Genomic DNA, 20151 nt, shown 5'->3' on the forward strand with positions numbered 1-20151 from the left:
AAATAAAACGGAGGGGGATAAAATGTAACAGTGATTTCAAAAATTAGAAGAGAGAAAAACAAGGCCGCAAGTAAGAGGGAGCGATTACTCAAGGGATGTCATGCTGCGTGAAAACTTTACAAGCAAATATCTATCGAACCCGGGCCTATGTGGAAGAAAGCCGTGAACTTTTTCTACCTTACCTATATAGTTTCAGAAAATAACATCCGCATGCAGATCCCGAACATCACTTCGGCGATGTCTCCTTGTCAGAATAATACCAATTTTAGATGAAAAAATCATGCTGCAAACATAGGATTGAAATGGATTTCACAATAAATCACAAATAGTTTAAGCTCAGGGATTGCATGATCATTGGGATTCACCCTTATCAGGAATAAAGATTTCCCCCAATCAGTATTGATCAACGGTTGAGGATTGGGCGAATCAAATGCCAACATCGCCTTCATCATTACCATGTTTTTTGTACTGAAATGTGTACATACTTAGAAATTTAAAGGGTAGGGTCTACGGGTGAAGTTATCTCATTACATATTTCAGCTAGGTTGAGATTCTCATTAAAAATAGGCTAAATGCAAAAATTTCAGCCTAGGTGCAAGTATTATCTTTAATTCTATTAATGAAGGGCACTTAGAACAGTTTCCATGATGACCAAAAAATTAAGACCTTCAGTCAACAAGCAGTTACTGACATTTTACATCAGTTAGTTAATGAATTTTTAGATATTTGTGCGTACAATATGTAAATTAATTTTTTGCCTATTACTACCTTACTTGAAATAGCCTGCAGCACATTTTTATCCGCTCCAAGGTTGCCATTGCACTCGATCCTTTGCTCTGTGGCGCAATGGCAACGAATGTACTCCTCACCGAAGACTTTGGTGAGGAGTAAGTTCTGCAGTTTTCTCGGATTGCCTCGGTCTCTCTCCAGGGTATCAATCTTGTCCCTCCTTTTGATCCAAACATTAGACCCCGCAAAAACCTCGACCTGACAGGAGAGAATGATTAAAAGATGTTAGCAATTCATTATAGGCCTTTTTTCCAAGAAATTTAAAACAGTGTACCACGTGAAGCAAACTGCAACTAAATACTCTTAATGGTTGCTTTATCTGCTCATCCCAGCCTGTCGGTTTTAGGCGCAGGAACAGCCGATACGTGGCGTCGGCCATGGCGTTTTGGTTTCCTGCAATAGTGAAATACCACATTTAAGTTAAATATTCATGCTGCTAGGCAACGTGGAATTTATTCCAATGAAAATACCGATCGCATATGGCATAGCAAACGTACATACAAACAAAAAATGAAGTTATTGGGGCATATATTTTCATGAAATGGGCATACATCTAAATGTAAATTGCACTAGCAAGGCACACCCGCGTTCCTAATTTCGTCGAAGGCTGTCTCCAGCTCGCTCTTGTCCCAAGGATGAGAGACCGATGGCGCAGGATTGATAATCGGTGCAGCATTCTCTTGCTCATCCATCATGCAGGAGAAATGCACAGCAGTCGCCACGGCGTTCAACGAATTCATTGTCGACGGCTTCAAGATCCTGGGATTTTCTTCACTCTTCTTCGTCATGGACATTGCGGGCTCCTCATTCATTAATTCTTCGAAATCTTTAACCCTGCCTGGAGTAAAACGCGAATTCAACGTCAAAATTCACAAAGCTGAACGTGGAAGGAAAATCCATGCCATCAGATATGTTAAAACGCTTACCTCCAATTTTCAGGGCCGTCACCTCCACCGACCTCGTTCTCCCCTTCACTTTAATGTCGATTTTGTATTTCCCGTTCACAACAGGTGAAGTATCCGGTAAATACCTACGATAATCATCCTCTAACATATATGTATCATCCTCTTCGCAGTGGAAGAGGATGCGATAATTCTCCCTCCCAGATCTCTGCGATTTCCTCTGGCAGCTCCCCACAGAATCCATGGAATCTTCGCTATACATAATTAAATCACGCGATATACTATTTGTATCTGCCTTCGGCCCTTCGGCTTAACGAGTCAAGAACGAACACGCCAGAACACGCGACCTCGTTCAACAAGAAGTAATGGCGTAATGGCGACGGGAGTCAACGAATAAAAGCGTTGAGCGGGAAAAGATATCCGTGCTGCCAAAATGGATTCCGTACTTATCCGGTAGATGAATACCGTATGTTGGCAAAACTTATGCTGGCTTTATGAGTCAAGTTGAAAATTCTCTCTCGTAAGATTGAAGTGTACAGAGCTCATCCCAAACCCTAATACTGGCTTAAAAATTTATAAATAAAATTAAGCGTATAATTAGCCACATATTGTTGTATATAAAATATGAAATCGCAAAAAATAATCGGTTAGTGCGAATATGACTTCCGGTCCTCGCGGTTCAGTGGCGGTGTATCAAACTTTGGGATTTGGTGGAATAGTATACTTGTGCTTAATAATGTCTACACGACTGTATTGTGGATTGTCGAGAACAACCGAGTGGAGAAGAAAGAAGAGGCAATATCAGAACTCCTCTGTGGACGGTGAGCAGTTGTACATGTCGGACGATGTTTACCGCGAAGAAGATGAAGTTTCGTACGTGTCTCACTTGCAGGATGACTTCTTTCATCATCTTCCTAAAGTTGCAGGTTTGCATTCGTAATTAGTTATTCCGTATATGCATTAATGCGTATCCATGCGTATATTAATTAATGGCGTTCCAGATAATTAGAATTTCCATCATAGTTTCCTAATATAATTCTTAAGATGCCGAAATAATTTAAGATCCAATTTCTTTCAGAACCTCCCTTGACCACTCCAAGAATGGTTGGGGATACCGAGCAAGCTCAGCGTGAAGAATGTGATAATATGGAAGAAGGTAATACGTTATTAATATTATTCCATAGAAGCCCGTTCAGATCAAGTTACCGATGTCATAATAATCCGTTGCATTGCCCACTCCAGCTAAAGAACTGCAGTAATTCTATTGGGAGGCCGACATTTGTCTTTGTTCGGATGAGGTTTCACTATTTCAGTGTCCTCTTGATTGCAGTATTAAAATTGGCACAAGTGACAAGTGGCACAGCAAGGGGGGGGGGGTTCCCCCCAGAGTTCAGAGAAATTTTTAAGTTTAATCCATTTTTCCTTAACTGGATTGATATTACTAATAGAACTGTGTAAGGGTTAATAAAATATCCCTCATAAAGCCGTAAAACTCACCATTTTGCTCAATTTATCTTAAAATTCCGCAAATTTATTTATCTCTCCCCTACCACTCATCCAGGTGGGTATACCATACCCCCACACACCCTGGTATTAATTGCACCGAAACCCCCCCCCAACCTTATTTCCTTGCTGTGCCTCTGCCCTGTAATTAAGTGATTTAAATGCTATTCCATCTACATACCCTATCATGAAATGTTTTAAGCTGAGTTTTCTCCATATCAGTTGCCTCATGAGACTTATGTTCTTTTACAAGTGTAATCCATATGACCGTCTTCGCTGTATATCCTGTATTTGCTGTTAGCCTCCCATGAGATGGCAATAGATTGAACACTGACTATGTGTATTGCATGGCATTTATAAGCTAAATTTTGGGTGAATAAGGTGACATTTACAGTCATGGCAGTCCATGTTAAGATGAAGTGGGTGATGCCTAACATCCAACATTAAAAAATTTCAGATTATGATGACTTCTTGGAGAATTCAGATGAAGAGTCTAATTGCAGTGAGACTTGCAGTTACTACTCCCTAGACGATGAAGCAAGCTTTGATGAAAACGACTACAAAGAATCACCTCCAGGGATCACAGTGAATGACAAACTGTATGAAGGTTCTGCGATTACTGTGTTGGAAAGCAGTATTATGCTGATTCCATTTTACCTGCATTTTAAGTTATCCAATGCCTGCATGGATAAGTTGCTTGAGCTACTTTCACTGCATTTGCCTTCTGGTAACAGAATGGTGACTTCCACATTTAAGCTGAAAAGTATTTTTAAAGGTAAAACTCCATCTTTCAGTAAGATGCAGTATTGTGCTCAGTGTTAGAAACTGGTCAGCAATAATGCTAGAGACTGTGACACCCATGTAAAAACAGCCAATGCACTTATTTTTGATGTAGTAGCCCAGATCAAGGAACTATTTCTCCAAAGTGATTTCTGTTCTGCTCTAACTCATCGATTTCACAGTAATAGGGCAGATGATGATAATTTGCAACTGTGTACTGATGGTAGATTGTATAAGCAGTTCAATAAGTACTTAAAGGGTGCTTATGATTTCACATTCATGGTTTATACTGATGGGATGCGATTATTTAACTCTTCCAAAATTACTTTATGGCCTATATTATTTGTGATAAATGAACTTCCTTATTCTAAAAGATTTTTGATGGAAAACATTGTGCTAGGTGGCTTATGGCATGGTTCCGCAAAACCTGATTTCAATGCTGTTTTGCACCATTTCATAGAAGTGTTTGAAACACTCAAGAATGGTATGTCAATGATTATTTGTGATAGGTCTTTGGAAACAGTGAGGAGCTTTGTGCTAAGTAGCATTGCTGATATGCCAGCCAAGGCGATTATGTATAATATGAAAAATTTCAATGGTTTTTTTGGCTGTATTAAGTGCCTTAATAAAGGCAAGTCTGTACTACTTTCATGCAAAAGTAGAGTTTTCTGTTATGAATACAATGAAATTGCACCCCTGCGAACTGCAAAAGCCTCAAAGAGGCACTGCCTTGAAGCTGAAAAGACGAGGAAGCCTGTTTTTGGTTTTAAAGGTGTGCCTCAACTATAAAAAATTATGCCAGATTTCATTTCTGGCTCTAAAATTGATTTCATGCACTGTGTTTTTGGTGTGTCAAAGCAATTGATGGAACTGTGGTTGAAACCCTGTTTCAGAGAGCTTAAATGTAATATAAGCCGTGAAGTTAAAGTCATTGACAAGAGACTAAGACAACTCAAACCCCCTATATTTATCACTCGCCCACCTAGGAGCATTGAAACATGTATGCCATTTTATAAAACTGCTGAGTATAAAAACTGGTTATATTACTTCTCCATCCCTGTTTTGCATGACATGCTTATTCCTGAAGTTTTTTTGTCATTATTTTCTGTCGGTTGAAGCTATGTACCTGCTCAACCAAAATGTTGTTCGGGCAGTAGATGTTGATGTTGCGGAGTTACGCATTAAGAAATTTGTCCAAGAGTTTTCTGCTATATATGGAGAAAGGTTTATGTCTGCTAATCTTCATGCCCTGACCCATTTGGCAGATAACGTACGTCTACATGGACCCGGCTATGAAAGTTCCTGCTTTCCCTTGGAGTCCCTACTGGGCCAAATTAAAGCCCAGGCCACAGGAACTCGATTAGCAGAAATAAAAATTGCTGAGTCTTTTCAGCTGCGTAAGTGCTTACCTGCAGCCATAAATGAACTTAGCTATGATTCCACTGCTAAGAATTATGTGACAAGGCTGCATCACGGCATAAGATTTACGGAAGAGATTGATGGTACAACATTTGTTTTGGGACCCTTAAGATCAGTATTTCAACCAAGTGCATTTTTAATGGAAACTATCGAAATGCTTATGGATATTTGTCATGTTGAAAATGTGCCAAAAGTTTGGATTTTTAATAAAATTAGAAAAGAAAATAGTATTATTGTTGGGAGGGACTATGTCTGCAATGGCGGCTTAAAAAATGATTCATCTCTGGTCCTTTTTGGTGATAATTCTTTTGCTATTGTGAAAATGTTTGTGAAGTATAAACTTTGTGATTGTGAGAGTACTTGCATCTGTGAATGCAAATATAAAGCAATTGTAAACAAGTGCTCCACTGTGTGTGTGAAAGGACTTCCAAAAAATGACTTTTTGTTTGAATTAATTGTAAGTCATGAATTTGAAAGTATTGATATAAATAACATTTTAGATGTGTGTGTATTATGTTCTGTAGAAGGGAAGTTTTTCTGCAGTAAAAGAGTAAATAAAATTGAATCAGAATGATCCTCATTTGTTCATTGCCATCTTATCTGGTCAACTATAAGAATCCTAAATTTCTCCGCGTCCATTCTTATTATTCTCAGCCTTACTATGAGAAATGTAAGTACAATAGATTTGTAATGTGATGTCACTCCAAATGAAAGTAAGGCTTATAACATTGTTTGGAGACTAAGAAATTTCGTAAGACTTTCCCTGCGATGTCCTCGTAACTTGCATCATTGAATCCTGTGCATTAGCCTTGCCAGCATTTATTTTTGCTCCAATGTAACTGATGCTCAGTTACTTATGGACTGAGAGAAGCAGTTCAAATTACTTAGGAATGAAGAGTACAAACATGATCCAGGTACTTTGAGGTAAGGCAGTAAACACATTTGACAAGTGAGAATCATTTTAACGTCCAAGAGACATATATGTCCCAATTTTTTTGATTTTCACAATATTAAATGAGTTGTATGAATGTAAGAATAAGTTATACTGAAAAATAGGCTTCCTTCGTCTAGTTTTAAATTCTTTTTGCGATATCCTTTAGATATTGTTGTTTTCACATAGTTAAGAACTTTCACTTGAAATGCTGTTTACGAGGCATGAATTTGATATTTAAGAACAAATCACTAAAAAGGTCAATTATAACGGAACTTGTGGTTTATCCTTTATTTGTATCTAGCCAATGGCATTTGTGCAAAACACTTTGCAGTTTTGCCTTTTAGTTTTGACAAAAATTAAGTGTTTATATGGCCTGGCCTCTGCTAACACTCCAGTTTACTGTCAGTGGAGAACATATGCAGCAAGGGAGAAGCAGTACAAATTCATTAGGGAGAGGGGATGCCCACATGCAGCAGCTCTGTGGCAGGGCAGTATAGATATTTGACAAGGTAGATGCAGTGGAGTCATAAAGCTTGCCTGGCCTGAGCCAATTGTCCAGTCGAGTGTCAGTGGAGCTCATGTGCAGCAAGGGAGAAGCAGTTCAAATTCATGAGGGAGAGGGGATACCCACATGCTGCAGCAGCTCTGTGGCAGGGCAGTGTAGATATTTGACAAGGTAGATGCAGTGGAGTCATAAAGCTTACCTGGCCTGAGGCAATTGTCCAGTCCAGTGTCAGTCGAGCACTCATGCAGCAAGGGAGAATCAATTCAAAAGCAATGGACTTGCAAGGGAGAATAGCATCAGAGTTTCAGTTGAGTGACCTTTTTCTTGTTGAGGCCAAGGCAGTGAAGTGCAGTAACAAGGTTGTTTCAAGGCAGTTTCCCCCCATTCAGTGGAGTTTCAGCCCAGAATCAGTTCTGTTTCAAAGGAAACATTTTTACTTGATCATATGATAAGTGAAAAAGACGCATAGAAAGAGTGGGTTTAGAAGGGAAAAGAGGGGATACATAAAAAAGTGAAGGGCGCTTGGTTTTAAAGAGAGATATGGAAAGAACAGGGAGATATCCTAAGTATATAGGAATGATAGGGAAATATAGCAAGAATAGGGAGAGCGAGCGGGAGTTGGCAGTCCTCAACAGATAAAGGAGTTCAGGGGAGTCAGACGTCGAATTCAGCGTGTTATGAATTCATTTTAGATCCATTTTAGGTCTAAGTTTCTGTAGGTTCGGTAAGGGGAGAGAGAAGCAGAACAGATGATCAGAGGACATGCTGCGTGAATGCGGGACTCTGTGCCTGACTATTTTGACGAAGAAGTGAGGGATGCAATGAAGGGATTTTAGATTACAACACCGAACACTCCCACGGAACGAGGGTAGGTAGCAAAGTAGAGGGTAGTATACTCTAGAAAGATGTGTATCTACGTGTTAAAAATGACGTAGCAAGTTTTGGCCGCCTACTCTAGCGCTATCCTACTTTTGCAGCGGCCAAAAAAGTAACTTCGGCTATGCTAGAGCGCGAAATTCAAATTGAATAGCCTTTTTCCCCGCCCCCCTTTCCTAGGGATTACCAATATTACTACTTATTGACAACTCGGGCCAATGACCCGTTATCATAGTTGATATCCATTACGGTTCGCTAGGGTGAAAACACTAAAAAAAATAATTGAGTAATACAAAGCACATTTATTAAGATTTCTTGCATATTACCTTGTGATCACACTGCAGTAGCCTTTGACACAGAACAATAAAATGATGCAAAACAACTATACAAAAAGATGGGATTATATGCACAAATGTGAAGTAACAATCAAATGTGCAACAGAAAATTTTGAGAACTGCACCTCAACATTAATAATGAAATGAATCCCTAAGGGTGCTATTCGTAGTCGGCACTTTAAGCTAAAGTATACATTAGCTGGGCTAAAGTATACTTTAGCCAGGCTAAAGTCTGCTTTCTCTGTTTCATAAACACCACTTTAGAAGAAAAATGGCAGAATTGTCAATTTAACGTAAAGTGCCCAACCGAAGCTCACTTAGGGTAAAGTGTTCTTTACGGATGAATAAATATGGCTGCTTTTGAAGTTGAAATATGAAGATATTTGGGTTACGGAAATTAATAGGAATTAATTCTTTGGTGTGACTCAGCAGAAGACAGGCATATTTCAAGAAATAACCAGACACGTAATGTGTCTCTCTTTCCGGAAAATATATCGAGTCAGTATTGCTGGAGACGACCCATTACTTCTGCAGTTGAACTCTATTACTCGTTATACTACCTAGGACATTTTTACGATTATGTGATAATTACAGCACAGTAAGTGGTTGAATAGGTTGGCATAATTTGTGTTGATTTTGAAAACAAGCTAATTATGTTCTTAGGTTATGCATGTGTTTATATTCTAGAATTTCCCCCCTAGAAATGATAGCAAATTTCTGTTTATATTGGAGCCAATGGTCCTCGTAAGCAGACTTGATTTTCATATCGTTTGGCAAACCAAATGCTATTTTCTAAACGTTTCATTGTATTTTAAGCGTTTTCATTCCATAATTGCTTTATGTACTCTTTCCACATGCCTCCATATTATGTTTAACATTTTCCTGTTTCTGTCATTTTGAAACTAGAGAGTTTGTTTTGTTTTTGTTTTGTTTTTTCGATTAGTCATTTGAATGTTTACAATGATGAAATAGTATCTTGCCATGAAAGGCAGCAATAAATAAGTAAAACATACTTTCCTTCATAGTCATATTATCTGCAGCTAAGCAATATTTTATCGAGGATGTAATACATACAGCCGCATACATCAACATCCCAAGAATTAAAATACTGGTAAGAACAAAAAAATTCAATAAACTCCAATACCTACTTCAAAATATGCGTCCACCTGAGACAACCACTGATTGGAAAATCTTCAAATTGATTACTACAGTTTCAAGTTAACGTGAGAGAATTTCACTATTTCACCCACCTTCAATGAACATATACCATCAAACTTCGACTAACATGTATTCCAAACAACCGTGTGCAGTTAAACAGGCAAGATTATCATAAAATTATGTGAAAATATCAGCATTTGTATCTTTACTTTGCTGAAAACATCGAAGTGCATTTCCAATGCAGGAAGCTAATTAAAAGTGAGCTTTTATTCACCTAACTCAGTCATTATCATACAAAAAAGTTAGTGGGGAAAAGCTTCGGACAACGAAGTATTAATTTACATCTGCACACAAAATGAGAGAACGAGAAAATGTAGCTTAATAAAATCTTTGCACAATACAAAATGGAAACCTAGTCCCCAAAAACCTGTAAACAACTTAGCAATTCATATCCTGAGTCAACTTTTTGTTAACCTTTACGAAGCGTTCATTGCCAACACTCAAAATTTCAATGCCTGATCGAGACTTTAGCAGCTAAAGTTCCACTTTATAAAGTGAGATCCTGGGGATGCCTTTGAAGTGAACTTTAGCTAAACTCTCACTTTACCGTAAAGAGACTTTGTAAAGTGAGCAATTTTAGTGTCTCTATGAATCGCACCCTTAAATGCTTTTTTACCCCAAAAAAACTTTGTATGGCACTGCATAACATAATAAATAAAAATGTAAATGAAATACAAAGATTTCTTAAAACTCTAATGGCACAATTAAGTGGTCATAATCCCAATTGGTTACGCATCATTGTAATTCCAAATACATACAGCTACTCCATTGATATAAAAACACTGACTATAAGATGGCCTGTAGGCAAAGTTAAGGAATACCTTAGATGTACACCATGGCAATGTCAAAAATTTTACTTTTGCATATTTTCCTATCAAGGTTATTAATTTGGTTAAGAGCAAAGCTTCATTTCCATGTCCATTACTACGGAAGAAATCCACAGGTTGAACCACTTCAGCAACTTCAGTTTCAAGATACTGTCAGAGCAAAAAAAAATATATATAAAAATATGCCACCCAATAAAAAGCAGGTACTCATAAAGATGAATGCGAAAGTACATTAGCAATCCCATCAAGTTGATTACATACCTCTAAGCTCCATGCCTTGGAATGTTAGAAATCCAATGGAATTTTTCAATATTCAATCCCATTCATCAGTTTAACTGCTCCATTATCCTGATCTAAGGTTTCACATTGTACTTGGGTGATGAATGACATCAATTCAGATGCTGTCAAGGTAAAAAAAAGATAAATGACAATATGTTACCTGGTAAAAGAGAGATGGCCATAGATATGAATATCAAAGTACATAGTCAATTCCATCAAGTTCAACACGAGCCTAAAGTGGGGGAACTTGAAAATTTAGAGTGAGATGTTTCAAATTTGATGACTCTCGACATTAAAACAATATTATTTTGACAGGTGGAACATCTAAATTAAGTCATAATTTAGGAGTTTGAGACATAATGCAACAGAACCTCTGATGATAAAATAGATGCACATGACTATGGGCCTATCTGAGGCTTTCTGAGTCCGTACTTCACAAGACTTAATCTACAACCAGATAATGAACGACTATCTTGTTTCTCTGTTGGTGAGACTTTTTCCTTACATTTTTATTGAAGATAAAATTAAGTACCACATGGCTAAGCTATTACATTATGTTATGATGATGATCAAATCTGTTGAGTGATTCATTTATTAGCTTAATTATTAAGCCGATGTCCCACGGTCAAATTTGCGCCAAAATATTTGCATCAAAATTTGATGCAACTGACGCGCACCCTGTCCCACGGTCAAAATTTTGTCCAACTGGCTTTTGGTCCTATCGTTTGTACAAATCACCGATTTGTACAAATGGATAGGACAGGTTCTAATTTTCCATCCAATTGGATGAAACCAACCAATCACAGGGCCTTTGACAAAAAAGCATCGCCAAGCGCTGACACACAGGCCAAATAGGTTAAACTTATTTATCGTCTGCATGAGTATTTTAATTAATAATTATGTATATTATGGACACAAAAATAAACTTTGTTGTATTCCACACAGTATGCATTAAAAACCCAACCGATTTCCACCTTTTCAGGTCGTTATCTTAATCGTAAACCTCTAGATAAACACCTGAAAAGATCGAAACCGGTTGAGTTTTTTCATTAGTATTGTATGGAATACTAAAAGGTTTAGTTTTAAATTTATAATATCACCATACCACGAAGTGACTTCACAAAACATTATTTCAAATATATATATACGTTCGTGATCGTCTATTTCATCGCCTGGTGTGGCCCTAAAGGTAAATATGAGCAAAAATTTGTCTTAGTGATAGGCGATGGAAGCTCTCAACTAGGAAATCCGTAATAATTAGTTGATCTTTAATAGAAAGGAAGCGATCTTTAGAATCGCAATACCAGGAGGGATGTTTTGGAAATAATAAAAGATTTACTTAATGTATCGAGGCCGAATTTTACGCTTTGTGGAAGGCATACAATGCGAGCGAGCAGCTGGAGAAATGACTAATATGAACTGACAATTGTACCTGTGGAACACTACAGCTGCCCGTTTCTATTACTATGATTATAGGATAAGGACCTTATTTTAGAAACTGCTAGATTAGGAGAGAAAAATGTGATTTAAATGCACGCTTACAGCACTATTCCTAACATCTCCTCAACCACAATGTCCATCATTTATTAATAACATTTTCCTCGCGGGAATAAACTGCCTCACGTTTGTATCCTGGCGTTTTATTCTGCCCTCAACCTTGCTGATAAGGGACATGAAAATATCCTCACTTGTCGTCAATTATTATCGATAATAAACGGGAACATCGGCGACCAACTCCTTCTCCAACATGTTTAGCATGCTTATTCCAACGCTTTCATACCCCCTTTCCAGGCAAGGCCAAGTTCAGCATTCCTTCTGTTTTCTTTTTTTCGCATCTTTAATGTTCAAGAGGCCTGTTCAGACAATTTCGCCTGCTAATAAAGAAAGAATCCTCCACCTCCTCAAGTTTCCTAATTGTTTACATAAATATCGTCTTTCGTTTGTTTTTGATCAAAATGAGATGCATCGTGGGACACCCCCAGTCCAGTTGGATCAAAATATTTGCATCAAAATATTTGGACAAACATTTTGATGCAAATATTTTGATGCAAATTTGACCGTGGGACATCGGCTTTAGCTGGACTGAGTGGCCACACCCCACTTGTGAATATTCAACTCAACAAATCATAAAATGAATGAGTGACAATGCCAAGCAAAATGTGGCATAGAAAATAACTTAAGTAATAACAAGCAATGCAGTGCAAAATAGCATTTCAACTGATCACCAATTGATTGAAACATACGTACATAATTCTGAATATTGCCCTTGAGAAACTGTTACACCTAAAACTTTGCAAGACTCCCTTGAAGTAAATTTAAATTTAACATGTTCCACTCTGACTGTAAAATTCAGTTCATTACTGTAACCTTACTCAGACTAGATCATTTAATGTGATCTGTAAAACTGGAATTAGCATAAAATAACCTGCAACATGGCCTCCATTAGGCCACCAGCTCTCTAGCTCCATTAGGACTGCCACAAGTATAGCTGAAACAACACCATTAATTTATGAGCCAGTTTTTCCAAACATAAGAATTCTTATTCCATAAAGAAACTTATATCAATTTTAAAATTTGGTAGATATTTAGTATCAGAACCAGCTATGGGTGTACCACTTTTGAACAATATTAAAATTACGATTTTTCAACAGTAAAGGGCACCCAACAGTTCAGAACCTCAATCATACAAATCCAATGTCTCACGATAGAAGAGGATAATGAATGAAACCATTGACTACACAGCGAAGAAAAAAAGTTCTACTAGAGAAAGACTCCAGTTCAGATCAAAGGGGATGTAATCGTAAAATTAAATTTCAAAGATCATTACCTATTCCATTGCGTTGAAATTTATCCAAAAATCGCACCCCAACATGATAGAAATCCAAGAGCATTTTACAACAGATCTTGCCAATATTCACTTAACCATGTCCAGCATACAAAGCCAATGTCTCATGCTATACGCGACTGATGAATTATAGCATAAATTTCACTGTGAAGAAAAAAAGCAAATGGGATAAGGTGCACAATCAAAGAGGTTCTAGTCATAGAATTTAATTAAAATAATTACCTATTCCATAGAGTTGACCACGTCCAACATTCACACCTCAACATGATAGAAATTCAATTCAAGGGCACATCCTTCCTTACTCAAATATCGAACATCCATAATTATTTCCACTTATTTTCATGTTTTAATTGTCCAGATAACAAGATAACTGAGTAATACTGGTAATACCTCGAGCAAAACGAATGTTTCTGTCAACAACAACATAGGCAAGTGAAGCTACTGCACAATGTTCGCATAGTACAGTGGCGTAGGTTACTTTTGCACAATATGCATTAATCCGTATAAAATATCGTTCATATATATCCGCAGATAACATTACACAATTTTAAAATATGTTTCTTCCGCTGCACTGCTCTTTATTTTGCCAATGAAAAGTAATTCACACTAAAAGGATTATGTTGGTAATAGCATGAAGGATATCGAATAGGATGCTGAACTTGATGAATTTTCACTAGCGCTCCAGGTCTTCACGCGGTGTCTTATCCACAACATTAGGTAAGCCGGCGGCCTATACTTCTTTCACGGCCTTGGTAGGTAGCATTCGTTCGGGTGACTCACCGCACGGAATATCACGATTAGGAGTGGAAAGCCAACAAAGAAGAATGCGAACCGATAATGGCCGATATCACCTTCTCATCGCATGAAGTCGCCGTCGACGTTGAATTGGAACGTTCATACCTTGAAGGCCTTAAGAAGTGATATAACGATCCAATGAATTCCGAAAAGAATGCAAAAAATACCCTAACGTTATTTCCGCGATTCACCGCGATGAATATAAATTTTATTTGTCAAAATCGTGGGTAGAAGTAGAAGTGTGTCACAGCTTTATTTAATTTTATGGACAAAATGAACATTCAAGGCATTAGGTTTGCTTTTAATTCTGCCAAATCAAAATTATGAAGGCCGCTATACACGGTGAATGATTCAGCATGATCATGCTGAATGATCACATGATCATTCACGGGATCATGCGAGCAAAATAGAACATGTTCTAATTTTCACTGAATGATCATGCGCATGACGGTAGATTCGCAATTTTTTTCCGTTATACAGTAGAACTTGGTTATAACGTCATCAAAGGGACCAGAAGATTTTTAACGTTATATCCGAGTGACGTTGTAAAAAAAAGCAGCCTCAAATCTGAGTGAAAGGACAAAACGCAAATGTTCTGCTATATATGGTTCTGCTATATACACATGGTTTCTATGAACTTTGGGACATAATACAGTCACAATACCACTTTTGCAACCTAAGAATCGCAAAAGTTTTGACACTGTACCCGAGCATCGCAATTTGAAATCTACTCGTTTATTGAAATACACTCGTACATTGGAATATGTATAGTAAAAAACGTTAATAAAAAAAGTATATTCACAATTTAATATTTTATAGCCTAATAAAAATCTTACTTTACTGCCGGAAAAAATCTGTGATCTTCTTTGAACAAAAGAGTTGTATCCCGTCACCAGCTCAACGTCCAGCTTGTGACTTGTTTTTGCTTTTGATGTTTCTACACATAGTTTCTATGCACTTTGGGACATAATACAATCACACTACCACTTTTTCAGCCTAAGAATCGCAAAAGTTTTGACGCTATACCCGAGAATCGCAATATTTATTGACGATATAAATGGGTTTTCGTACAACATAAAATGTTCAATTTTGGCTGGGCTGTAGAAAATGTGACGTTAAACCCGAGTTAACGTTACAGCCGATGCCGTTATAATCAAGTTCCACTGTATATGGCGAATGATTTCATTCGCATGATCATTCAAAATGATCTTTGCATGATCATTCTCCGTGCATAGCAGCCTTGAGAAACGCTACGGAATCGCTCTGCCTGTACCACGAGCCCTCCATGCTCCAAATGAGTGAAGCCCCTTTTACGCGAGGCACGAACTTGCACAGCTCGGAACTGCAGTTTTTCCGCAACCTGGCGTGCAACTTCTCGAATACATTAAATGAATGAGAAGAGGGGCCATTTTCCCATATCCCGTTTATGTATTCTCTCATCCATTCGTTCTAGCATTGCACACAAGGGCGGATCGGAAAAATCGATTTAAAAAAAAATCCATTTGGCTCAATGAAAAAAAGTGGTGGGCCTGATGAAAAATAAGGCCTGAAAAGGTGGGACTGGGAGAAGCGAGAGGGGAGTAGGCGGGATCGGCCTGCCGCTCTTGTATCCGCGACGATGCGTGGGCTTTGGAATATTTTCTTCGCGGACGCGGACTCCAATTTGGCATTTTGCGGCTAAACGGTGGCAGATACGTCAAAAGACACGAAATGTTTTGACTAGGAAGACACTAACCCGGCAAAATCTATAGGGAATGACCATAAAATATTAAATTTTTCGAATTTTGACATCCCCCCCCCCTAATGTGCATATGAGCGAGGGTCAGGTGTTCACCTAGTGGTCTAAACTTTTTCAGGCCTTTTTTTTTGACCGGTCCCACAACTTTTTTTCTTTGGGCCAGATGGATTTGAAGAAAATCGATTTTTCCGATCCGCCCTACTACACACGACGAAATTTCAAATGCGCCCTCGCGCGTATACTGCCATGCTCTATCCACAAGATGATTGAATTAAGGCGAAACATGGAAGAAGTCCGACGCGGTATACGGCTCGGCACAATATAAAAGGCGTGTGCGTTCGTCGCCTTTGCGTCAGGGGCGGTCGGGGGTAGTTGGATGCCGTCAGGGGTGGTTGGGGGCCGTCGGCTGGGGCTCATGATGGGGCCCCTCCTTACCTAGGAGGATTCGAAAGAAAATTTCAGGAAATTTATTGCACGAAAAGAATTTTGTCGCTATTGTGGCTCCTAATAACCAGATAAAAGTCAATAAAAATTACAATTTCGTGAGAAATAATATTATTTAAAGTGAGAATTTCACGGAATATAAAATTTAATAACATATTACGGTTTTATTATCTATTATTTAGTAAATTTGTTCCTTGACACTGCGCTGAAATCTTAAAAATAAACTTTGAAATAACCTTTTCGATTAACACTCTCAAAAAAGCATCAGGTTGCAAAATTATCTTCTGACACATTTATTTTATTTATGTTTTGTATCGTATTTATAAAGAGAGTATGCAAACGGTGGAACTAATGACAACGTAGAAATTTATAATTGCAAAAAAACTTTGGTTGAAGTAATCTGAGTTTTTTTTTAATTGCACCTTTCATCTACGCTTCACGATAGCGTTGTGGGGGCCCCATAAGGCCGGGGCCCACGGCGATCGCCGACCTGGACAGACCGCCTTTGCGTCGATGCAGCAGGTCCGGTGGTCTAAGGGCCCACCGGAAGGAAGGAATGCGCTGAAGATAACCCAGCGTCCACGCCAACCCTTAGGCATCCATTGCATCTGTCTCAGGGGTCTCTCTCTGCACTTACCTTTGGGCTCTGAGTTTACAGCGAAATGGAGACGACGGCAAGCCGGGGTCGTTATCGAAAATTAATTAGTCTACTTTGTAAACTTCGCTTAATATAATTAAAAGCAACACAACCGTGTTTTTTTAATATGATTACATCTTCAGGTTTGCTTTTCCACAATGGAAAGGTTTCACAAAATTATATCTGAAACCATCAGTTATGCCGACGTCGTAATGTTTATGAATACGCGAATGCTCTTTTACCGAATAACACGGGTTCGAGTCCAAGCGACAGCAATATTTTTCAACTTGTGATTCATGAATGCCTTGTTGTGCTAACGATTTTTTTATTTCTCCAGAAAAAAATGAATAGTGGTTTCTCATGGCGATTAAGGAAAATCATTTTTAATTTACCGCCAAAGATCAAAGTTTAATACGATAAATAGGTTGGCAAATATGTTAATAACAGTTACCCTCTACTTTTTTGGATCAGAAAATTAGTATCCTTTAATTTAATAAATGGAAACTTTGAAAAATAAACTTTCTGTGTACCGCATATGTCTACCTACTAATGATAGCGGAGAGCAGCCGTAAGTAAAGCGCTTTCGCAGTGAATGACCGCTTTGATAAACTTACGAGTCGGGAACGGAAATAAACTAATAATTATTGACATCATTTCAACAGATTCAGGCGTTATTTGGTGGATGTTAGACACATTTAAATACATACAAGCTGGTAGCACTTTACCACAATACTTTAATGCGTACATCAACCAAACGTGTTTGTATCAACCAAAAAAGAATATTTCCTACGAATATTAACAATAGACATTCATTCCATCTAGTTTCTTGCCTTTATTACATTCAGTGGACAGTTGAACAGTATGTTTATTCTTCGTTAAAACTTTCGCGGGTGCTCGTCATGTTGAATTAAAACTTTTGGGCTATGTCGCCGCGTCAGATTTTGGGTGGCCCCTCGCCAGGGGCCACCCAAAATCTGACGCGGCGACATAGCCCAAAAGTTTTAATTCAACAGTATGTTTATTATTCGAACGGAACTGAAAAGAAACTTCCAGTCTTGACTTTCATCGGAAATCAATGATTGGCTGGGCTCCATTGTTACGTCAGTACCTTGCTACTTGATTGGAAATGAAGTAAGAATGTCGGAACTGGGCAATTGTGGTGGATAGAATCGCGGCTTCCTCCAATTGGCTTGAATTTTGGCCTCCAAATGTCATATCAAACATGCCGTAATCTGCCATCCAGCATTGCCTTCTATTAAGTGATCTGCCTCTCTTTGCTTTACTTAATTCAATTACAATGTGATGCAGTTTGATATAACTTAAGTATTGATGTTTCCTAGCAATGCACTTAAATCGAAATGTGGATTATTTGAGCGGCAGTATTTTTCTCATCGAGTGAGGTTAGACGGCAAATGCTTTTAAAATATAAAGACGGAGTCATTTTTATTGGTCTAACCCCAGTATGAAACACAATTTACAAATTTACTTTTGGCCACAGGATCCAACATCATCGCAAGACACCATAAAAGAAAGCTGAATGTAACCTTACGCCAATGGCTTTTTAAGAATATCATGAATTGCGAGGAGATGGAATATTTTCAACTGCTGAGAAATTGGCGCAAACAAACTTTGCTAACTTTTGTAGCCTCAACAGCTTAGCTAGTGCTCTCGATCGCCGATTTAGCGGTCCTGTCGTTATAATAAGGTCGACTAAGTACGGAATATTAGCGACAAATTGAAATTAAGCCTTTCATGAAACTTAACCTTCAAAGCCTTGGGCTTTTTGGTGGAAAAAATAACGCATACCCTATCCCATCTCTCATTCTTCTGCAGAAGTAGAACAGCAAAATGATGGGGATAAGGTATATAAACTGAGTTGTATCTTAGAAAGGCGTTGTACTCCAGTCTTTGGAGCTGAACATTTACCTCCGCGTTCCGCTTTGAAACCAAATCAGTTGTCTTGAAATTTTGAATAACTTAAGCACCATGAGGTTAATTACCAAAGTTTACTGGCATCATCAAAGATTTCCACCCCTTCTCTGGGGGGATTAATCTCAAAGTAATCCCGAAAAGGGGTTGAGGACCAAAGATTAAGCGAAATATATGAAGAGAATAAATCAATGTTTTTAGCTGCGCAGGAAATGAAAATTAGCAATATTATTATGGAACAAAAAACAACAAATTTTAGAACGGTATTTCGGGAAATAGTTTTTAACTGTTCCTATGATCGAAAATGCTATAATTAAAAAAAATAGGTTATAAGTAAACAATTAAGTCCATTGTTAGAACGTAGGTTTCCCCGGCGATGGTCTGATCTCTGCATTTCTTCAGGGTTTCCTTCCGCGTCAGCTTGCTCCCATCCAGCCTACAGTATATAAGGGAGGTAGAAACCAACTGCCGACACCTTCGACCTGAAGACGCTGGCAGGATAGCCAGCGAAACTGTTGTCCACAAATCCGTTCTTAAAATTAGCTGTTTAAAATCGAGATATGATTGATGGAAGGGAACTCCTTTTTGGTGAATACTGGAAGCGATGTATTCATCGCCATGAAAAAAAATGATTTATTTCGCGGGTACAATAACCACCAAAGTTATTTTACAGTGTTTAAAAATTCCTTCAAATAGACCAAAAAATGAGCAATTATAAAAGTCTATTGGTGTAAAAATGAAAGAGTCAAGAGAAATGTTTTCCTCCAGAAGAATAATATTTATTTATTTCTCTATAAGTTTGGCTTTCCACCATAAATATTGAATATATCGGAGCCTGCAAAAAAAGGATCTCAGAAATATTTTAAATAGCTGCAAAATATTGTATGTTCAAAATCCTACTAGTCCTTGGTAATTTATTGGTACGTCTGCGGTCGAAGGGCACTCGATAAAATGAAAACTTTAAGCGGTTTTTTCTCCTTTGTTTATTTATGGTATCCGATTTATAAAAAAAATAGAAATTTTCAACTAAATAGTTCGATTTTCGTCATTATGATTATTTTACGAGTCTTAATCAATTTTTGAGTTGAATGTACTCGTGGTAATTTGTTTAGAATAATGAAAAATATTAATTCGACGCCCATTGCACATAATTTTAAAAAACGCATTCCAACCCAATTTTTTAGCCTCGTAAGAAGATCTGCAATAAAAATAATCGAGAAAGATTAAAGATTAATTGTGATTCTGACGGAAACAGAGCTGCGCTAAATGCTCTTTTTTTATTTAAAAATCTGAGCGACCCATCCATATATTTTAGAGACTAGTAGGAACAAACCAGTCATTTTTGTCCTCTTTTAATTTTTTATGTTACGTATTCTGTTAAAATATAATTTATTTC

The sequence above is a fragment of the Ischnura elegans genome, chromosome 3 (genome assembly GCF_921293095.1).
Source record: "Ischnura elegans chromosome 3, ioIscEleg1.1, whole genome shotgun sequence".
Taxonomy (NCBI): Eukaryota; Metazoa; Arthropoda; class Insecta; order Odonata; family Coenagrionidae; genus Ischnura; species Ischnura elegans.